Here is a 24,331-nt window from a genome sequence, read left to right as displayed (position 1 = left end):
GCAGGAAAATCCTAATGAAAAGTTTCAACAGATTTAAGTTTTCCTAAAGGCTAGGGCAGGATGATTATTAATTATTTCTACCATTTTAGCTTGTGTGAGTTCACACAAAATAAATGGTCAAACAACTCAGAAAAAGAGGTCCGCAAACAAGCAAACAAACAAAAAGACATTTTGGGAGTTTTGCTTTGCCATTCTCTTAGATTCTTCTGAAATATTTTAGGTCTATACTTGTAGCATTCCCTTTCCTCTTCCACTACTAGACAGAAGCCAAATGTCTGTCTTCTGGCCTGATCACTATTACTGAAGTTCATCATTTTATTTTTCCCTCAGATTGATGCTTGTACTTTCTTCTAGAGTTATGCATGCAATTTCTGGATTTTTGTAGAAAAGCATAAAAATACAAAAGATTTAGAATTTATTTACAGTGAGATTTTACAGATGGCTCCAACACATTTTCCTTTAACTACATAATTGAGGAACATCTCACGACAATTTTGTTCTGCAGCAAGATGTGACACAGACGGGAATATAAGGATTATATAGAGCTACTGTGTGATTCTGTGTGAGGTAATATTAATAGAATCATATTTTACACCTTCTTGAACCAACTACATTTGTATCATCAGTTCCTAAGAGAAAAACAGTGTGGCATCAAGTATAAGCATGAAGAGTGCTACATTTCCCTTGCATATTAAATTTGAACTCTGGGTTTTGACACAGCAACCTTCTGATTACATACCATTATGTCATTCATGACAATCTGTTAACTCAGCTGAACTAATTAAACAAATTTAATACCATTATGTAAGCATATATGTACAAACATATATGTAAATATTTATATGAGACTGAGAAGTGCTTGTTGCTTTCCAGGAAAGGACGAAAGAGATGCAGTCTGTCAGTGAAGCTTCATATTCACCCAAGAAATAGCAACTGATAGCAAACAGGCATCCCAGTTACGTAACTCAGATATTCTTGTCTTCCTGTTACCATTATACCCATCAGTACATTCTGATGGTTCCTTTTTGACCCTGCAGTGTTTCAAGGAACCACCTAGGATGATCCATCTAGGTCCAGTAGTTTTACAGTCAGTGGCACAAGGTATGTGCACTGTGCAATTTTAAAAATTTTAATAATCCATTAATGGAAAGGAGAAATATCTGTCTATACTTGTACATCTTTCAAATCATCAATTATTTTCTCAAGAGTGTATGGTTAGAGGGTTATAATTATTTAAATTGTGTCTTACTTAAATTATTTTTCTTTTAAATGCTTACCAATTCCAAGGAGTAATTCTCATCCTGGTATTTCCCTCCATCTTCTAAGTGTATGGAGTACCCTGTGCAATAGCTTAAACCAGACCTATTTCCCTTTCTCTCGCCAAATTCTCTTAGATTCCTCAGATACTGTGGCAAATTATTGCCAATTACTCTGTGGTGCAGTAAAAAAGCATAGAGTAACTCCATTTTGTATGACAACCTAATCCAGTAGGTGCATGATAATGCAGCATTCTCAAAATGCTTCACAGATTGAACCCTTTAGGGAGCGCAGACATTTCTCCAGTTAATTTCTGGAAGCTAACAGGGTTCAGACATATGGCTGCTCAGAGTGGGGCAGGTTTTGGCATGTGAAGAGGTACAGTTTTAAGAATATGTGTTTGTGGAATTTAGCCATGCCCTGAAATTTAGGTAGCAGTCATCTGCACATGTATTTTGAGGAAAAAAAGGAGAAAATTTTTGGACAATCTTTCCAAATGAAAAGTTTAACTCTTTCAGCCCTCATTAAAATAGCATAACAATGAAAAATTCGCTATATTCCCTCACAAAATCTCTGTTGTGAAGCATTCAGAACTTATTATTAAAGCACTGCCAATCCTGCTTGAATCAGAAAACATCAGAAATATCATGTTATTAGAGTGAGAGCTTCCTTTTGTGTGATTTACAGAAAGTACAATGTCTGTATAAATACAGCACAAGAATAAAAACTCTGCGAGCCTTTCTGACACAACCTATAACTAAAACAGCCTGCTATTTGCAATCTTATTACAGTGAAGAAAGTGGGAAGTCTTACTTCCTTGCAAAGTAGTATAAATGAAAGTGTGGTTATTAACATAAAACAGCAATGATACCCTTGAGTGAAGAAGGGGCAATCAGTAACAAAGGATAGTAATAATATAACAATCATGTTATCATCAAATGATGACTGTTTGATTGTGATGGATTAAACAATTGCAACATTTTATTACTTCATATCCCTCCTGCAGTAACATTACAGCAGCAATCATGTCATTTTTTTCCTGTAATTTTGGCACCTGCTGACTTAAAGTCATTTATAGGATGTTGTTAAGTTGGTTTCTTAATGCACGTGCTAAGTTACCATTAACACTCTTAATGACCACAAGAAATATGAAATTGGATCAATTAAAAGAGGGGGTTAGCCCTCCCACAGTTTCTAATCACATGTGGACAACCACTAATGAATTGGAGCTCTTTTGGGTATCTATTCTGAAAATCAAATCTTCTAGACAGTTAATCAATTGAGATAGATATCCATTGAGCTTGTGCTCTGCTGGATTTCACTGCCTCACTGCTACTTAGAGAAAAAGAGGCCAAGTGAGAAAGGAGCAGTGGTGGAAAGTAAGTTTAAAGGAGTTTATGTGCTGTAATATATAGTAAGTAATTTTGCTTTGTGTTATTCCCGAAATGCCAGGAATGTTGACATAGAAGGAACATTCTAAACTTTCTGCTGACATTTTCCATGCAAAAGTAATAAAAAAAAAATTCCACAAGCAAGGAAGATCTATTCCATTTTTCTCAGATCTTGGACAGTAATACTGCCGTGAAATAGCTGTGGGCTAAACATCTTTTCTGGCACAAACACAGTACACATCGTTTTTTTTTTTGCTTCCAAAACATCTACTGCCCCATATTGCCAGATATATGCAGTTTTACTAATGCCAGTACTGCAGCAATGATTTCCTTATTTCCAGATTTAATCACATGTTGCGAAAAGGAATATGTTCTGATTTAAGGAAAATAAGATGGAAAAAAAAAAAGCCCTATAAACCCCTGAAGCCCTCAGAGATTAAAAATATTTTAGTGCTTTATCTTTGACTGCACTGTAAAAGTGAATGCTAATTAGGGCTGCCAAGTTGTGCTTTCAAGATTTGCTATTCATATACTACTTTATCCACTGGCTTGAAAATAAGAGTTTTGCCAGTATGCTGCCTTTTCAATACCAAATATTTTTTAAAGGTATGTATTACAGCAATGTCACATGCACAGACAAGAAGAAAGCAATGGCTGCATATGATCTCAAATCTCACTGTATTATATCAGTTTCCACAAGGGATTGACTATGACTCTAGTTCCATTCTGTTTATTTTTCCTATCATCTTATATGAAACACCAACCAAAAACTCTGAAAAAGAAAAAATGGTGGATTAACTGGCCATGCAGAGGTGATACACCCAGACCATTCCACATGAAAAGCCTTCCAATCTCTGTGGAGATTTGCCTCTGCAAATCCCTGTTCTTGGAAGATTGACTAGAACTGAAAATTACTTGGTGAAGGGAAGTTCAAGAGTACATAAATAAGCTATCCCAAAAAGAACATATGACTTTGCTTCTCAGCCAAGAGAGTGCTACTCAGCAAAAAGTGGGAATACAGCTCCAGATGGCAGCTTTTCAAATTTGAAAGATAAAGATATTTCCTAAACAACTTATAGGAGCTGCCTACTATCTAAGAGGATGGATCTTCAGACTTTCAGCACTACCTACTTCTTCCTGATCAAGGATAAAATGAAACTTTAATCATTTAGGTTATTAAATAACAAAATTAATACCCTTATACTCATCCCAAATTCCATAAGTAATTGAATTTTAAAAAGAAATTTCAGTCAATAAATTCAATGGATTCTTCCTTCATTAATAAAGACACTGAAGATGCAGACATGTTTCTTCTGAATTGTCTTTCTGGGAACAAGACAATAATTAGACATAGAAGAGGTATTACTTCCATTAGTCATTGTACTTCATAATTTCCAAAAATCTGGAAATGAGGAATTATTTACTCTTATTTCCTCAATATTTCAGGTCAAATCATATATAAGAATTGTTGGAATTAGTAATTCACACCTGCATGGTAAAAACTTGTTTACTGGTATTTGTGATATTGTAGCAGTACATGTGCAGTACCAAAAGTTTGGGGATTTTTTTAAAGCATATTATTATCTCTGCTACCAGACCATTAGAAATATGTTATCAGAATGTTTGTGTTTCTCACCTTGAATACATAATTATTTTTTTTCCATAATAAATTACGATAACAGAAGCAGGGTACTCTACTGATTTTTTTGTTACATGTATAGATATTTGTCTGTAACATGGTATTTATATTCCTGTGGATATGATAATTCATACACTCATACTCCTGGATAGTGTGCTCTGTGAATGAACATAGGTTTTACTGTTCAAATGTCACAATGAGTTCAATGGGGTTTTTTCAACAGTCTTGTCTTATATCTTCGATGTGAGTGAATTTACCAAATATCAGATAGATGGGCATCTTATCTCTCCAAGGTCAATGGTTAAAAGTGTATCATATACTGACATGGTAAATGTATATGGATTCATGCTCACACATTTACTAGACAAAGAGAAAAGGAGGAATATTGTTATATTTCCAGAATAATTTTTCTTCTATTTCCTGATCTCTGTTTTCTTGTCTAAGGATTAGCATTTTTTTGCTTTAAAAATTTTTCCTCTGGCTTTTTTATGGGAAGTTATTCCCAGTAATTCTAGTCACGTTTTTCATGTACTCTTTCTAGTATTTGCTTAACCTAATTAGTGTTCACAGCTAATGCAATAACCATTGGTGAGCGTGAGCTGAAATAACCAGAAGAGCTTGCTGCAGCCCAGTCTGGTCAATACCAGGTTAAACCCAGCACTGTGTGGCAATCACTACTGAAAGGTTATTGTTGCCCAACATTTCAGTTTGCCCATCCTTTCTAATCTGCTTCTCTGACAAGATCCTCATGAAATTATACCCAGAAGTAGGAGATAAGACAGGAAGAATTAGAAAAATAATCCTTTAGAAACAGTTATTGCAGAGGAGAGTAGGGGTGGGGAGGGTATCTGGTAAGAGCAACAAGAACTTTACTGATGCCAATTCCTTCTTGCCCTCCTTATTTCCACTTAGAGAAATGAGCAATGTACATAAAACAGGTGTGCTTAAAGTAGAAATGGTACCATCTCAGTATCTCCTTCCAGAATATCTGAAGGTCACAGATGAAATAATGAAGAAGAAATGCCTAAAAAGGTCAAACTGAAAAACTCTCATTAGAAACTAAAGTCTCAAAATTACAATATTGAGGTCCAAGGGTTTTCCCCTTAAGCATTTAAACACCATGTAAAAAAAATGTTATCTTAAAATATTATGAATTCAAAATCATGATTCAGAGAACAAACAATTCAAGGAGGATAAATTTTCATTATACAGACACGAAAATCATAGAAGCATAGAATCATATAATATCCTGAATTGGAAGGGACCCATAAAGATCATCACTTCCAACTTCTTGCTCCACACAGGGCCAGCCAAGTCAAAGCATGTGACTGAGTGCATCATGGCAACCTTTAACAGTGGTCAGTGGTATCCTAAAGAGCTGCAGTTAATTTCTAGCGCATTCTGTAATTTAAAATGTTTTTATTAGTGTGTTTGCTTCAAAATTAATCTCCAGTTCCCAGAAACAAAGTGGCAATGATATCCGTAATAGATGAAAACATACATTAGAAGCAACAAGCAACCACAGTCCTTGAAGTAGGAATTTAGCAAAATTTATAGACAACACAGGCTAAATTTCTTAGTTCCTGAGCATCTGTCCCCTCAACTAAAAGTCACTTAACCTATATTAGTACTTCCATTTTATCCCTGATGCTCCTCTACATATATCTCAGAAAAATTTACCTTTATGTCTCTGAATAGATAAAAGCCCGATATAATTCAGAATTTATAAATTACACAGCAAGACTGGACGAAAAGGAAATTATTCCAATGTTTGTTGTAGTCAGAAATTAGGAAATTTTCCAGTGGAGCAGAATATAATACAGGTTATATTCTCTCTCAGACTGAGAAAATTGTCTCTGGTCTACTTTTACAAAAACAATTTGAGATTTTCAATTCCAAGCAGCAGTCCTGTTGGCAGCAACATAGGAAGGAATAATCTCTCTACCTCTATTTTTTCTTTCTTGAATGTTGTTTTCCAGATCCTATTTCAAGTTCCTTGCTGTTCTGTCATCCTGCATAGGTGTTTAGGCACCTAAATTGGGGATGTGTTTCCCAGTCCAGTTGGATGCTTCAGAAACCACCTTTCAAAATTCTCACATTCTTTATTAGATAGACCCATTGCTATTTGTTAGCAGATACACTCATTAGATCTATTTATTATAAATAATAGGTAGCAATTTCAATGAAAAAATATCTATCTAGTTTCTAGGAAAATTTCCATGTAATAAATGCTGTAGTTTGTAATATCAGTCATGCTGGAGTTCTTTTAAATCTATTTAAATATCCACCATTAATATTCTATGACAGGGAAAAAGAAAATACATGGGATTTTTTGAAACTACACACAAATTTTATCTTCTAATTTAATAGATATAATGTAACATATACTGGGCTGAAAATTAAAAAGATAAGGAAAAATTAGATGACGTAGGAAGAAAATATTTACAATATTTACAATATTTTAAATGTGTGTATGATTCTCTGCTTTCATATACAGATATTCACCAGCAGACATACTGTATTTGCTAAATAACTGCTAGATCTATTCTTGTGGTTTACTAGCAACATTCATAAACCAGTTCTTAACTACAAGAAATTATAGACTGACAGAAATTCACTTTACTTTGAGATATAAAATGTACCTTCTGGAATTTCAATCTCATTCAATGTGAGAAATTCTGTCCTATATTCCTAGACAGGGCACCTCTATCTATATAAATGTAATCACATTAATTGAAGCATCTGTCTGACATAGCAATTGATTAAAATTACAAATCAGAGCATTACAGAATTCTCCATTGCACACCACTAGATGGAAATTTGCCAAGGGATATCTAACTGCCCATCAAGGAATTAGGATTTTGTAAAGGTTGAGACAGGTACAATAGATGGGTGGATATGGAAGATAGAAGGAAGGATTTATTTTTTGATGGTTTAAGCATAAAGAATTGCAATAGGCACTGGCAGTGCTGTAAAAGTGTCTTCTTTCAAGGTTATCATATTCATTATTGTACCACACAGGAAGAAAACTAAAACAAAACCAAAAAAAGCAACTGGATTTTTTTCCTAAATTCATTTTAGCTTGTTGTTTTGTTTCACAGAAATATACAATCGAGCACAAAGCAAAGAAATTTTCCTTCTTCAGCTTCACTGCACTTAAAGAAATCTAGAAAGCTCTAGCTAGTTTGCTTTTTGTCACTGCTTTCTCTTCTCCTAAATTTTCCTTTTCATGTGATTCACTCTCTGCCAGTGAATATTTGCTGAGCCATCAGCAAAGTAGAAAGTTAATGTCACTTTCCTTTTCCAAGGAGACAATCAGGAAAAAAAAAAAAAGAAAAAAAACAGAGGCAGGGCAGGCTGGGGGGCGGGGAGGGAACACCAGATAAAGACCCCAAATTGAGAGCTGTAAGATAGTAAAATAGAAGTTTGTACTAATTTGTAGATTTTCTAACCAGAAGGTATCATAGTCATAGTCATAGTCACCTAAATAGATTCTCTGTCAAGTTCATAACTTTGAAATGAGACATAGAATTTCAGTGAAAAAAATGGCTTTATTGGGTTAAAGACTTCAAGTGAGAGATAATACTTGCTACAAATTCAAGGGTACATTTTTCTCATGATTAAAAAGCAGAACTATTAAACAATTGTCTTCTAGTTCTATTCTAAATTTGCCTAGTTTTAATTCTTACTATTGCATATTATAAAACTTTTCCTTATTACACTAGAAAATGTGTGTTTTCAAATGTTTGGAGGTTTTTTTGAGAATTAATTTATTATTTAGACAATTTAATGATGCAAAGTATTAAAGTTATTGTAACACAGTCAGCACTTTTAGTCATTTATAACTATGGAGTAGTGTAAATCATTAGTTTTACCACGAATTTCTGTAGGTTGTTGAACAAATTGTCTTTCTAGGTACAGATATATGCCACTTCCACCATAATAAAAAGTACCTTCACCAGTTGACAAATATGCTAGAAAAAGGCTAAAATGTATTCAAAATAAAACTTCATTATCACCAAAACCAGAAAAGCATTTTAAAACTTTAGAATTTTAAAGCAAAAGAAAACCAACCAAAATGCAAAACCTCAAACTTATAATAAAATAATATATAAAATATAGTAATTTTAATTATTATAATAATATATATAAAATAAAGTAATTTTACTACACGGAATGCATATAACTTTAATTGCTAGGCCTATATGTCTGGTTATGCACATCAATTTATATATAAGCAACACACACATGCACACGTACATATGTGTATATATCACATAGTTGGAAAAGTTTTAATGCTTTGAAACCTTATGCTATAATTTAGCAGGCATTATGTTGATAAATATTGAAACTTACAGATGAAGGGATATTCCAAAACTTCAATGAATCATTCAATTTCCAGATGTACTTCCTGCATGTATCAGTAGATTCCTAGTGTCATGCTGTCAAACTCTGGAAGGTTATGTTAGAATTAAAAACTCCAACTCAGACTTTAACAGAGGATGGAAAGCTTATCTAACCTGACAGTACTCTGGAAATAATCGTTCTGACTTGTCAAAGATGGTACATGCTAGGATCTTTACATTATTTAGTAATGAAGGAAGTTGAAGGGGAAAAAAAATGGGGGGGGAGGGGCATGTGTGGGGAAAAAAAGAAAAAAAAAAGAGAAATCTTAATATGTCCTAGGGTCACATTTGAACTGTGACAAAGGAGAGAGACATAAACCAAAAGAAAAACACCAAAAGTGCATAGAATCTCATGATATATGTAATTTATCCCTCAGAGTTTAGCTCTAACCGTTAGCTACACCTAGAATTCTATTCAAATTGAAAGAGTAAATGATAAAGTATGTCTCAATATCATTTGTCAGTGAGAAGCTCTTTATCATCTGTTTATCACCTGGTTGTAGCTGCCTTTGCAGAAGCAACCTTCAATTGACAAAGGACATCTAAAATGTTTTTTCAAAGAAGAAAAAGCTTGGCCTATTCTATTGTTTACAAAGAATTTAGGGAAAAATTTGCGAATATGACTTTTGGATATGATTGGGCATGATTGTGATACATACTGGTAGTCTGGGCTTTTTAATATTTTTCCCATAAAATAGTTTAAATGTAGTCTCCAATATGAAAATCTGTTTCAGTTGCCAATACGCCATTTTAGGTGCCTAGCATATGGCAGGCAGACCTAGAGATGAGGTTTGCCTTAAAACTTAATCTTAAATTCAGTTTATTTTGCAGAAGGTTACTATACCTCACAAATGTGAGCTTGTGCATTTTTCAGGTCTGGAATGGGTCATCTAGATTTATCAGTGTTTTTTTAACTCCACTACATAAAATTAAAATTTGCTAGATCAGTATAGTCAAGATATACTTGTAAATTTAGCTATTATTTTTGTTTATAGATTGTTTATGAAGGGTTCCTAATTTTACAAGTTGGTTTGTCTAATGTCTTTGCTACTGTAAGTCTGTAGGGTCTGGGTGGTGGTGCTCTTTATCATTCCACTCCATTCCAAAGGAGCCTCCTTTTGGAAGTCTTAAATTTTCTACGCTTACCAAAGATGCATCATTAAAATGGAAGCAGATTAGTTAAATTGTTCCTCATTGACTCTTAACACAGTCTGAGGATCACCATCCCCAATCAGGGTAGTCCTTACTGATCCTCTTTATATGTTAGTACTTCAGTACAGACATACTACACTGGGCACATACGGATGTTATTTTCACATTGGCAGTGATCCATCAATACGTGTCTAGTACTATTTTCACTGTCATAGGCCTGGGCTGGTCCTCAGCTGCTGATATGGAATAATTTGGCTTTTTCATAGGCTCATGCCCTATTTCCACTCCTTTGTTGAGGTTTTAGAGACCTTAAAGCCCTTAAATTGGCACCTGAGTCACTGCTTTTGCACTAAATTACACGTCCTTAGGGTTATAAAGTTATACTTATTTCTTGTGTGTTATTCAGCACTATTGCAACTGGTGTCCTACTAAATAACCGATTTCTAGGCTTTATGATAATACTAGAATAAATCATTATGATTAATAACAAAGGAGAAAATGATAATAAGTAATGATAATATTACTAATAGTAATAGCAAACATTATAAGGAGTTTAGGAAGAAAAGGGAAGCAATTGGTATAAGCAATGTAATTTTTCTGCATATCTATAAGAAACAAGATAGCACTATAGTGAAAACGTAATACATGCAATAGTAATATCTGAAATATATAACCATGAGAAATTACACCGTGAAGTGTGATCTGAATCAAACTATTTGTTATTGATCTGTTCTCTGAATCAAACTCACTACATTAAAGAGAGATAATTTCCATGACTTCAGACTGTTCTGAATGAAGATAGCACTGCAGGATGGAAACTGGTATTGCAGTTCTGTTGGTCTTTGTTATCACCTGCTGTCTTTGTTATACACTGGAGAAGCATTGGATAAAGAAGACAAAAAATAAGGAAAATATTTGTTAACTTTTTTGCCCCTTCCAGCTGCATGGATAGTAATGGTTTTAAAGTGAAAGAGAGTAAATTTGTATTGCATATAGGGAAGACATTTTTTACAACAAGAGCAGTGAGGCATTGGAACAGTTTGCCCAAAGAAGCTGTGGATGCCCAATCCCTGGAACTGTTCAAGGTCAGATTGTACAGGATTTTGAGCAAACAGAGTGCTCAACATTTAGGCATCAAAACTTCTTAAAGGAGAAGAAGGCCTAAAAGTCTGGATCTTTTCTGAAAGAGTGACCTTGCCACTAAGTGACTGTACAAAAGTCACCAGTGCATACAGAGAAACTGAAAAGAGATCCATCTCAGCTGTCTGAATAAAGAGAGTTTTGCAAGGCTATGCATTTTTTAACAATCTTTAGTTGAGGAAATTAACAAAGTAAAGTTGAAGACTACACCTTGAACACATGGTAGTTGAAATTTCAGCCCACAGGAAAATTTTCCATGGAAGTCTTAGTCACCTTGGGCATATCAGGTGCTGTAAAATCTAGGTAGCATTTTGTTGGGGTTTAACCTTGTCTTTCATTCCCTCGCTCCCCCCCCACCGCCCCCCGCCCCCCACCCCTCAAGAAGGATGGGGGACACAGTTGAAAAGAAAAAGGTAAAACTCATTAATTAAAATAAAGACAGTTTAATAGGAATAACAATAAGAATAGGAGTAGCAGTAAAAATAGAATATACAAAAAAAGTGATGCACAGCACAATTGCTCACCACCAGGAAAGGAGGCTCAGGTAGTTCCTAGGTTGCCCTGATTCCTTGCAACTCAGTTACATGCTAAGTATGATGTCATATGGTATGGAATAGCCCTTTGGACAGTTTGGATCTGAAAACTCCTTGACTGCTTAGCAACACTTAGAATATTATTGTGTTATCAACATCATTCCCACAGTAAATCCAAAGCACAACAGTATATCAGATGTTAGTTAGAAAATTTAATTCCATTCCAGTCAAAACCAGATCACATTTATAGATTGCAGTCCTGAATTTAGGCTTACAAGTAAAACTTCAGGCTTTGTAAATTATCCCAAAGTACTCTTCTAATGGTATATGTTCCTCTAGGTCCTAGCATGTACAAATTTATGCATGTTACAACTCCATCTTCAGAAACTTTTGTTTTAGAGCAGAGCTCATACGAATAACCAGAGGCATGTGCACATAGCAACAGTTAATTTGGAATTAAAAATCTGATCTTGTAACAGTGTTATCATGCCCCCAGAACATGGAGCCATGAGTAGTACAGCCCTCAGACATAAGATCCTTCCAAAAATGTTACCAAAATAAAAAGGGATGGTATCCAGACTTTCCAAAATACCCTTCCAACTAGTTCTCGTCTACAAGCACCTAACTGATGCAATAATTGTATCAAGTCTTTCTCCTACCTTGTTTCAAAATACTTCAAGAATCTGTCTTAGCTGCAGTGTGAGAGGATCTAGAACCAAAATGCAGTAACAGAAAAATGTACGATGACAAAAAATGTCAGCAAAGGGAATTCCAAGAAAATTTTGAGTGCCATCTGGTTTTTCATTATATGACATGAAAAAGCAGCTTTGGTGTTACTTTCCAATGATTCAGACACATGAAAAATTTTCACCAAGGTGATTTTTCACCTGACTTTTATTCCTTCCTCTTTTCTTTTGTCTTTCCTCAACAACTTCAAAGACATTTGTTTATTATGAATTCACCCTGTATCGTCACCAATTACCTGAGTGCCTGAGGGGTTCCAGGAATCAGTTTGAAACAATTAAAAAAAGATGAAGCAAGACTGTCCCTTCCAGCTCACAGAAGCAAAGGTTTAGTTTGGACTGAAATTAGAAAAAATAGGTGTTGTGTACACTGTTTGACTGCTAAATAAAACTGCATCTAACAGCAAAGGCCAGAATTTAATCATGTGACTTTGAGCACTGACCAGAATTTTTTTGGCAACGGTTGTCTATTTCTGACAATGTCTTACATAAGTCATATTGTTACCTCAGTTTAGTTGGACAGTCTTTGCTGGAATGTTATCTAACTCAAGGTCATTAGGACCTAGATCTAGTTTCTATTCAATTAATAAAATGAAATAAAATAAAACACACACCCTTGTAGGAAATTATCTAGCAAATGATTTTCTTCAAACTCTAGTCTCAGGAGAAATATTTCACTCCAAGGCATAGCTAAATAAACACCTGTTAACAGACTTCAGTTAATATGCCAGTACTTCAACATTCACCGAGAGAAGACCTAAATAGTGCTCAGAAAACTGAGATGCTACTGTTAAAAAAAAATAATAAAAAAATAAGGGCTGGAGCATTTATAGCACAACTAAGTTGATTAATTGCACCCTCGGGGTTCTGTCTTATGCATATATGTAAACTTCATGTGATCAAATATGACATCAGATAACGATATTAAATCTAAGTAGGTCTATCACTGTATCAGACCTTGCTACAAAACATGAAATAAACATCATTGTGTCAGGAGTTATTATTACCATCTGTCTACATGTCCTGTTTCTGCCTAAGCCAGACTTAACCTCCCCAAGCAGCCATCACAGATGAGCTGAGTTAGCCTGGGCTGTTTTCCGCACCACCTGACATCACTTCCCCATAAAAGGGGCTGGTCAGAGAGGGGTACTCCTGGGTGCTTCCAGGGCAGTCCAAGTGCAGGCAGGGTGTTGTGTCAGTCTGCCTGTTGGTGCAGCACTCTGTGTTATTGCCAGGTGTGAGTCTAATTGGCTATTATTTTTCTACATTCATGGTGGGTTTTGTCCTTATCCCAACCCATGGAGGCTCTGTCTGTTTCTCCTCTGGAAGTTAGTGAGCAGTGTGGAGTGCTCAGCTACTGACTGGGACTGAACCACCACCCTACACTATATAAGATCAAGTAACGGTTCTTCCTCTGTCTGTTTTTAACCAGAATTTGTACTTTGTACCTTGATAAAGCTGTCATTCTTTTTTTTTTTACGTTGCAAAAACATTTTCACTCTTTTCATTGGTTTTCTTCCTCTCCCTCTCAGTATATTTTTAAATTTTAATTGCTCAGGGTTTGTTTTTTTTTTTTTTGTTGCTTGGTTGTTTTTTAAATTTCTTTGTTTTAAAGGACAGTTTTTAGTCTTCATAAATATTATCATGAAGGCCTCTTAATAAATGTTTTTTCTTCATTCCAGCTTAGGGAACCTAATTCTCCAACTAATCGAAGACTCTATTCACTATTTTTGTCTTATGATGATAATTGCTTGGGTAAGCTAAGGCCTGGGGAAGTGATAGTTTCTTTTTTTTTTATTTGCTTTAGATTATCCTTTTATTTCCTGCTTTACTAGAGCCTATGGTGTACTATTTCTTGATTTCATTATTATCTGTAGCTACCACCCTTTAATGTTTAATATAATCTTTAATACTACATATTTTTATCCTCATAAATAGATTTCAAATGCAATACAATTTAATTATAGCTAAACTTATTTCCTGAAAGATAATATAGACATTATTATTACTTGTACAAATGCATACAATACATTTGGGGAATCCAATGGTGGTGAAAGATGAAGCAGAATATTTCTTAAAGGTGCAACTAATTAAATAAAATGATACCTTAGTAATGCACACAGCTTCTCAAAGGAAATCTGTCTGATATGTATAGTCTATGTGTGGCTTTAAGATATTAAAAGTATTTGTACCATAAGTTTTAGATAAATGAGTATGGGAAGTCCATGCATTCATATACTATACAAGTTTTTATAAATCTGTATAAAAAACCAGGGTAAGATTAAATAGACTGTAATTTGTTTGATGTTCATAGCAACGTGAATGTGTGGTACTGTGTGGGCAGCAATTCTTTTCAAAACTTCACCTTCTTTGTTTAATATCAAAATCTAACTTTTTCATAATGTAAACTGTTTGTTCACTTATGCTTTACATGGCACAAATTCTTAACCAACATAAAAAGTAATCCAGATCAAATCAGAGTCACCAGATTGAAGTAATTTAGAGCACTAGTTTTAGTTGTAATTTTGTCCTTTTGTTTACTTTTCCGTCATGAGAGACAACTCCTTCAGACCCTTCCTGAGGTTATCCATAATAAATCCATAAAATCCATTCTAGCATGTGAGGGGAGAAGTCAAATAACTATACCAGAATTTAAGAAAATAAGGAATACTAACTAAACATATGACAAGAATCAGATTGCTTAATAATTTACTAGATTTTTTATATTACATGAAGCTGCCAAAGGAGACACATTTCCTAAAACCTTGTAATAGGAAAAACAAAAGGTTATTTTACAATATGATTCGGTATCTAAAATAGTATTTAATTAAGACTATTCCATGAATAAAAGAAATCTGTCTGAAATGAAGCTCAGACTAAGCTGACATGATACTGGTGAGCTGGTGAAAACACCTGGAAATTATTGCAGATTTCAGATCAGCATCTTAAATGAGTGAATATCATCTGTTCTCATCACTGGTGCTCTCATTTAAGGTTTATTCCAGATTCCCAGCTGCTGGTGGATGGCCACACTTCGGTAATAGTCAGCTCTTTTTTGTCTTATCTGAGAGTCTTTATTGTCTCCATTTGCATTATTGGTATGTCTATGGAAGGACTATACTTGACTAAAATTAAGAAAATGAAACAAGCCATGTGCTATAAGGGCATATGAAAGCAATGGTCAGTGAAATACAGTAAAAAGTAGCTTCACTGCATCTATGGAAGTATCAAACTAAGGGTTATACTGGCTGAAAACTCCTTTTAAAGTAAGTGAAAACTGATTTCCGTTCAAGAGACAAGGCAGATCTTAGTTGCTTTTACTCTCTGGACTTTTTTTAGCTGGATGTCTTTAGGCTTGAGCACTACCATGACACTCACTTCTATGTCACATGAGACACAAGAGAGTCCCAAACTAAATTAGGGCTAGCCTGAAAAGTGTGGATCAGTTAACCTCTGAAATAAGCAACTAACTGAATATAATTAGGTGGGGTGAGCCTGGGACCTGACTAATTTATGTCTGCCCATACAGTTTGGCATCTAGTTGCTTTATCCTTTCTGAGAAGCAGTTTTTTGCCTCAGTAGTGATTTTCAAATTCTTACAGGATCTGATTTGAAACAGTTCATTAACAAGAAAAAACTGGGAAAACCAAAGAAAAAAAAAAACCAACCTCCCAATGGAAGTGTGAAATCTGATCCTGTATTTGGTTTGAAGCAGAACATGAATTTCACTCTCACAAGAAAAAATAGAATTCAAAGAATTAAGAAAATCAGGCATCTTGGACTTAGAGTTAAGTGCCATTTGAGACACCTTAGAGTATTTGATATCCCACAAAGGTTTCCGCTGCGTATTGCAAATCCTGTGCAGGTTTCCGGGACATTTTCTGAAACAAAGTTACTCTCAATGTCTATGGTTAGACAATTAAATGGACCTTTTCTTTTCAGAGGAGTGGGGTATTTTTGCTTAGCATAAATATCCAGGCATATTTTATTCCTGTGGCTTTTAAATTTTATTGAAAATGATTAAGCCAACATGGAAACAGTATTTTTGACTCTGTTTTCTTTAAAGCTTAGCCTAAAGATTATGATCTCATGGTGTCAAATTTCATGAAGTAAAGGTTCAGGCAATAGCACAGGGTTTTTAATGACTGAGTTTTTGCCAAGAACAGATTGTTTCTTGTTTCTGCAATGAATAAAAAATGCACAAATCAAAAAGAACACATATCAAACAGTTCCTGAAGGTCACCTGATGTAATAAACACATTTCTTCATTCATATATCCACTTCTTCAGAAAATATCATTACCAGGACACTTTAAAATGAGAGTATTCCACCAAGCCCAGGATTTCGCTCAAAATCTAATTCTTCATAAAATGAATGCAATAGTTAAATAAAGGAAATGATTGACGAAATGGCTCTTTGGTGATTATGATGGTGGAGAAAAGACTTCTGTAAGGTCAGTTTTATACAAGCAAGCTAGTACATCCAATAATGCGATTGATGAGTGACTGTCTTGTAATCATTTTGCTGTTTTCAGAACAGCACATCTCATGAAAGATGACATGCAGTCTCCCTCATCAGGAGTCTGCAGAGCCAGTTTAATGAAGGTAAAAGTATGAGTGTTGCAGTTGGGCAAGCTTTTTAATATTGCTGCCAAGAAGACAGAAAAACCTGGAAATTCTGTGTCGGTCTTTCAAAACAATAGTCACAGCAACAAGAAAATCAACATCTGTTGTGTGTTTTTCCTTTGTTTCTTCTAATCGATCCAGAAAATCTTTGCCAAACATTTGCACAGTATGCCATAGAAATGTCACTTGGTGAAAAAAGAGTGTCACTTTATAAGTAAATGTCATTTTGCAAGTAAATACCATTGAGTAGGGAAAGAAAAATGACACTGAGAAGCTCAATGGCTAAATGGCTGATGATACAAACGAGAAGTAGAGCATGTAATGAAGATTCCAGTTAATTTGTACACCATCTGTCTGATGTCTTGGTAATACTAGATGGTAAAGGAAGTAGTGAGTTTCCAAATCTTCTCAACGCAGGAACTTTACTATTCAACAAGCATCTGCAGTAGACAATGTGTTTCCACCCTAGCAAGTCATGGTGACTGAAATTCCTCTCCTTTTCAATTACTTCTTTTCCTGTAATTGAGTTTTGTAGAGTTCTCATGTTATCTCTGTCTCCGTTCTCCTAGCTCCTTTTCTCCCTTCACCTCCTGTATCTTCTTTGCACTCACTTATCTACTCTAAGCACTGTGGTCTAGCTGATACATTAGTCCAGCTACCTTACCTTGGAATATTTCAAAATCTCTACTGTGCCATCATTCCTATTTCAGTCTTATAATTTTGACTATTTCTCCATCTCCTTTCTGTAATGTACTTTCAAAGAAGTGAAGGTTGTCAGCCCTATCCTGGACTGAGTCAAGGAAGTGTCACCAGCAGGTTGAAAGAGGTGATTCTCCCACTTTACTCTGGCTTGGTGAGATCTCACTCCTGGTATCCTCAAAAATATGGACATAGACCTCTTGGAGTGAGTCCAGAGGAGGTCCTCAAAGATGATCAGACAGCTGGAGCACCTCTACTATGAAGACAGGTTGAGAGAGTTCAACTTGTTCAGCCTGAAGACAAGGCTCCAGGGAGACCTTAGAGCAGCCATCCAGTACGTGAAGAGGAGCTTACAAGAAAGCTGGAGAGGGACCATTTACAATAGCATGTACTAAGAGGACAAGTGATAATGAACTTAAGCTGAAGAAGGTTAGACTTACATTAGATATTAAGAAAAAAAATCTTTACTGTAAGGGTGGTGAGACCCTGGATTAGGTTGCTCAGAGACTCCCACTTCCTGGAAATATTTGAGACTAGGTTGGATGGGGCTTCAGACAACCTGGTCTAGTGGAGGGTGTCCCTTCCCAAGGCAGGGGGACTGGCACTAGATGATGTTTGAGGCACCTTTTAACCCTGGACAGAATCACCGAATTACAGAATATAAATGGTTTGAAGGGATCTTGAAGTTCATCTAGTCCAACTTCATGGCCACGGACATTCTATGATTTTATGATTCTACAATTAATGTAATATGTAATTACCAGAAAATTAATAACAAAGCTTGCTAAGGCTAGGTAAAAAAATTCATGTCTTATGCATTTAGTAGAAATAGAAGATCTTTGAGGCTTTATGACACATATTTCATTATTTTAAGGCTGTCTATGCAAAAGCTACCTGGCAAAGCATCTATGGAATCTATACTCAATGAAATTATTGACAGTATGAATGAGTGTTGATATTTGATTTAGCTTTTAGGATAGAAATAACAATTTATAATATGAACTTAAATAGTTTGCATAAATTAGTAAGAAGAAGGTGAATGAGATTTTTCTATTTATTTTAAACTTCCTCTCCCCAACTCTTCTATTTTCCTTAATGTACCACCTCACTCTTCTATTCTTTAAAACCTTCTATGTAGGTTAATTGTTGCAGATTTTAGCAAGAAGTACTTGTAAGTTCTCAAAGTGTCGTTATTATCCAGAAGAAATAAATAAGTCTGGAAAGGTGCTAGCAAAACATACACACACAGAAATAGTATTGTATTTAAGGCAAATTTATTCTTCAGCTATACTAAGGAAATAATATGTATCTGCAGTGCTTGAAGAGATCTGAATAAACATGTATGTTCTACCTTCACAACTTTTACCTAGGAATCTCAGTTCTTTGCCTAGTAATTTCCACACAAATACCAAAATCAATATCCCTGTCTTGTGATTCTGTTTTCTGACTTCCAGCCTTCCAGTCAGTTCTACGCTTTTCTGCTCCTTCCATTTAAACTTTTTCTGCCTTAAACTTTCAACTCTGCTGTTTTGCTTACAATCCTGGAGCAAAATCTTTTCATACCTTGGGTGTGCTGTAATCCAAGTTCCCTGTCTTCCCCAAGTTTGGTATGAAGAAATGAGGGAGAGAAAAATTCCCATTTCTCACAGAAAGGTGTGGAGGGGGAGGGGAGCAGTATTTAAATGTCATTTTGTTCCAAACTTGTCTTTATTCTTCTTTGGTAAAGTCAGCAGCGGAAGATGGAATCAGTGTCCCTAGCTCTTCTTGCCTGGAGTGTCAAGCAGAGAATGTAGCTTAGAGAGTTTGGCTTTTATTTTATTTCCTTGTTTCTCTCCCCCTCTATGCTCTGGTTATATTAATAATATAGTCACCCAGGAAATTATGCTTTATTCCCAGAATCTGCCATTTGGCTCACTTCAGACATCATACACAGACAAAATGTCTGTTTGCACAAGGGGAAACCATATAATTGGCAAATGAGAAGCAGAGGCCAGGAAAACTGTAGGTTTCTGTAAACTGTGCCAAAACAAAACATGTTCAATATTTAGTGCTGCTAGTGACATTCCCAAATTACACATCTGTGCTTTTGATTTACATTCCAGAGGACCTGGAAACAGATGGAAAAGACCATGAGACATTCAGAAGAGGACTATTCTCCCTTTAAAAATCTGTGTAGGACCTGCTAAAATCCTGACTGCTGACAATCACATGGTTATTTTCTTTTTTAAAATAAATAAAATATTGAATGAAACATTGGTGTTTAAGCACTTCACAATGCAAATACATTTCTGATATGGATGACAGGTATTTTGAAGACCAAATCAGTCCACTTGCAAGGTTTCTTACTTCTCTGCTACAAGGCAATCTTCACTTTATTCTGAAAATTCTGTAAACTCACATGGTAAATCATCTAAGCCAGCAGAAAGGAGCTAAGATGGTACACATACATTTAATGTATTATTTCAGTCTTTATCCATAATATACAAGGTTGTGATTCTCCAGTACTGATGATGATAGTGGGATTCTTCATTATCCACGTTCTTTATGACTTGAATACGACTGTTAGTGCTGCAGGTAAATGACTTGGCCTCCAGGGGACAATGCACTTCCTCTTCCTTTCTGAGGCTTCTAAAAAAGAAATTATTTAACCCTGGTTTCACAACAAGTTCCAAAGTGTTGATTTTATTTTGAATAATGATTAACTTGTTTCCAGACTTGGAATTTTAATTTCAGTATCCCCCTCAAGTTAAGGAATGTTTTCTTTAAGATGTTTCTCTTTTTTTATATATATATTTTTTTAAATTACATTTGAATGCATAATATGAAAACAGTATCTACTTTAAATATATAGAGCTGAGGATAACTTATTTAAAGCTTACTGTAATTTAAATTACATTTTTAACAGTTTGGCATTGTTTTGCTTAAAGCTTCCTTTTGCTGTTAGCAGGAGGTATTAAACCTAAATAAATATCAAGAGAATGGATCTTTAGAAAAATAGTTTTATGTACTAAGCATGCAGAAGAGAAAAGTATGAGTACGTCAGGAAAACCTGGGGAGAAAACTTGACCCTATCTCTTTTATGTTACAGTTTAGGTCCTCAAAGCAAAATAAGAAATTAGTTTTACTGCTACTCTATGTAACCTTTGTTTACTGTCATATTTGGAACATCAACTGATATCAATTCAAACCACAATACATTAGCAGGCAACACAGAAAACTATTCTTGTTTACAATTTCTTCTCTAAGCTCACATAGTATTGGAAGTATGTGCTGCTGTGTCCATTTAAGACTGAGATCTACCCATACAGCTTTACTGCCTGCACAGGATAAAATGTTTATTGAAGAACAGTAACATATGAAATGAAAAGATTGAAAAAGCACCATGGTCTAAATTACCATATTAGCATCTTCTTCTAAAAGAAACATAACAGCAAATTAACACAGTAATAAACCAAATTTAACACCAGTATTTATAATCAGAAACTTCTTAAGCCAATCAGAAAACCAGAATTTAATACACAAAATGTACTTCAAATATAGCTATTATTGTTAATAAAATTTAAAAAGCTGTAAACTTGGGTGTTTAATCTCCAAAATTAGTTTTAGTAAAAAAATATTTATAGACATTTTTTGTTCTTCTATTTCCTGCTCAGGCTAGGAATAATACTTCTAAAAAACAATTAATAATTTCCCTTAACTTCATATTCTTTCATAGCTTTAAAAAGACTTACAGATACTGCTTTCTGTTAGTAACTTTTTATAACCTTTATATACTTTATATGCTATATATAGAAAAGTTGTGAGTGTATGATAATTGTCATCCAAGTTTTCTTTTCACTGTCTTTTAGTGTAAAAATTGCATATAATAAATGCTACCACACTGCAATACACTCTTTAACTCTTATTCAAACTTTGTCTCTCAGACATACAATACCACTGGAAAGCTCATTTGACACACTATCCTCATAGAGAAAGACCATATAATTCATATAGTTCTCTCTTCAGTTAATTTATTGAACATCTGAGTCTCCATGAAAATCAGGCAAACAAACAAAGCCAAAAAAAACCCCACTCCCCCAGAACAAAAACAACCAAATACAACCTCCCCTTAAAAGCAGATAATGAGAAAGCCTTTTTCCTGTTTTGTGACTATGACTAAAAGGTAAGGAAAAAAGAGATAAAAAGACATTTTTGGATCTTATTAATGCAGTTTTGCAAATCTGATGATTAAAACAAGCCAAGCCAGCACCTGAAGTGAAGCAAATTGGCCCAGATGGAGTGTTTTAGATGAGATTGATCAAGCTGTGCCAGAATATTAGAATGTTGTTGTAGAATTCACGTTGACCTTTGGATATATCTGATCACAATGATGATTAATTCATACGGATTATCATGTGATAAGCCACCACATTTTTCTCTTCAGTGACTGCTCTGTACTGGTAATGGAATTCATACTTCAGCACCAGATCTGCAACTATGTGTGGAAAATGTCCATGCTAAGCAAATAGTTCAGGTGTCCCATTAAAACTTCTGACTTGTCTCAAAATATAATTTTATAGAGCTGTGAATTGTGTGTGTGCGTATAGGTGTGTGTGTGCACGTCCATGTACATGTGTTTCTGTGCACATCTAAAGGACTGGAATAAATTCCTGTAATTAATATGTAACCTCTAAAGAGACATATGAGGTTAAAGAAGGCATTTAATCAGACTGTTTTATTTTCTGATAAAGAGATCTGTTCCTAGCTTAATATTTCTGTAAAAAGGGCTGAATGTTTTCACAGAACACTAAAATTACTGTATCCCTACAGTGTATGCAGATAACAATAAAGCAATACTATCTATGCTAATAATATGCTAATACTAAAAGGCCAGGTTTGGTGAGGTTTTGGGCAACCCAGTCTAGTGGAAGATGTCCCTGCCCTGGACTAGATGATCTTTGAGGTCCCATCCAACACAACCATTCTGTGATTCTGTGATTCTATGACTTATTTTTTTCTCTGCATTAATTGCTGCAGAGCACATCTGTCTTCAGAGAACAGCTAGTGAAGGTTATTCACAACATCCCATCTTCTCTTCAGATTTCACTGGCCATCAACTTGCAGTGGCAACTATATTTTCATAGTGATCTACTATTTGGTAAAGTACACCATGCCATTGGAAAGCTCTCTTCTGTATTCCATACATACCAGAAATCCCCTTTTCTCTGTGCAAACTAGGCAAGTGGGAATGCTCATTCAACATGAAGGAACCTAAAATTATTAAAGAAGAAATAACTGCTTAAGTGGTGGTGCCATGTGTTTTATTGTGAAGAATATTCCCATAGTAATTCTCCAATATTACTTTATGAGAATACAGTTATTTAAAAGATTCTCTTTAAAAGGATTTACTTGTCTTCAGTTACAGGATCTAGTCCCTTTGTAAATAAAGACATTTATACCTTTTCTACTTATTCCATGAATACAAGATAAGAGATTTGCTGTGTTTGTATAGAGGTTGTCATTTTATATTATGACATAACATGGCATATTGCCTCTGTGGTACATTTTGATAATGTCAAATAAATGTACATAAGACTAGAATTTGTAGTTACAGTGTTTTTGGGGGGTTTTTGTTTTTCCCTCAACCTAAAGGCATGGAATCATTCAAACATGCAAATTATTTGCGAGAAAATCTATTAAATAAGCTTTAGCTGACATCTAAAAACAATAAGATAAAACTAAAAAAGATAGATTTCTTCAATGTGCAGCACAGGGCTTACCTGTTGGTTACACTGTTTTCATGATGATATTTTATTATCTTGTCTTCTTGATCATCAAAAGCCTAACCATGCACACAAAAGAAACCAATCAGAAAAAATAGTTCTATCAAATTAATTATTCACTAAAAGCAGTATGCTCAACAGAATATCTTTTAGATTAATATATCTGTAAAGAGAATACACTATCTTTGTACTAAACCAAAACATGCATAATAGTACAAAGACAACTCTTTAGCAAAACCTAATTGAGGATAAGCTTGTCACATTAAAGCTTGTTCTTGGCAATAAGGTTATGCAGAAACCTTTCTGTGATTAATCTAAAAGTTTAAGCTAAAGGAGTACCGTATAATTGCTTATTATCACGAGCTTCTTACAAAATCTTAAGGGAGAATATAATTTGCACAAACATATGCTCCTTCTTAGATTACTAAATATTTCTTAGGGGAAAATGGTTAGAACATTAATGAATAATAACAACAGATAATTTCATTACATTTAACACAGACATAAGCATTTGTTTCTGTATCAGAAATGTTAATTGCCACAATATATGAGAAGCAGTGATTTAGAAATATGTTGTGGGGTTTTTTTATTGTCTTGCATGTTTCACCACTTATTAAACCTGCCAAAAAATTATTGTGAATCATCCATTTGATTTCTCTCTTAAGCTTTTTTGAAAATCTCCATGTATACAGGGAAAAAAAAAGTGTCTTCTAAAGACAAAACCATTGAATGTCACATTTTTCCTGTTAAAATAAGACAATAAAATATATTACATGATGTTTAAAATTTTGCACAATTTATTTAACATAAAAATATTCTGATGCATAAGGAATGAAAAGGAAAGTTGCATCCCTTGAAGTTTCAAAAATAAGGAATGTAGGTGTAACACTTTTACTAGTAAAAATGTCTTCAAGTACTTGATTGTATTTTCTACTTTTTTCATTTAGCAGTACTGAAAAAATAAATGCCTTTGAAAATAATGTT

The sequence above is a fragment of the Gallinula chloropus genome (assembly GCF_964237585.1).
Source record: "Gallinula chloropus genome assembly, chromosome: 1".
Classification (NCBI taxonomy): domain Eukaryota; kingdom Metazoa; phylum Chordata; class Aves; order Gruiformes; family Rallidae; genus Gallinula; species Gallinula chloropus.
Note: the sequence above shows the minus strand (reverse complement) of the source record.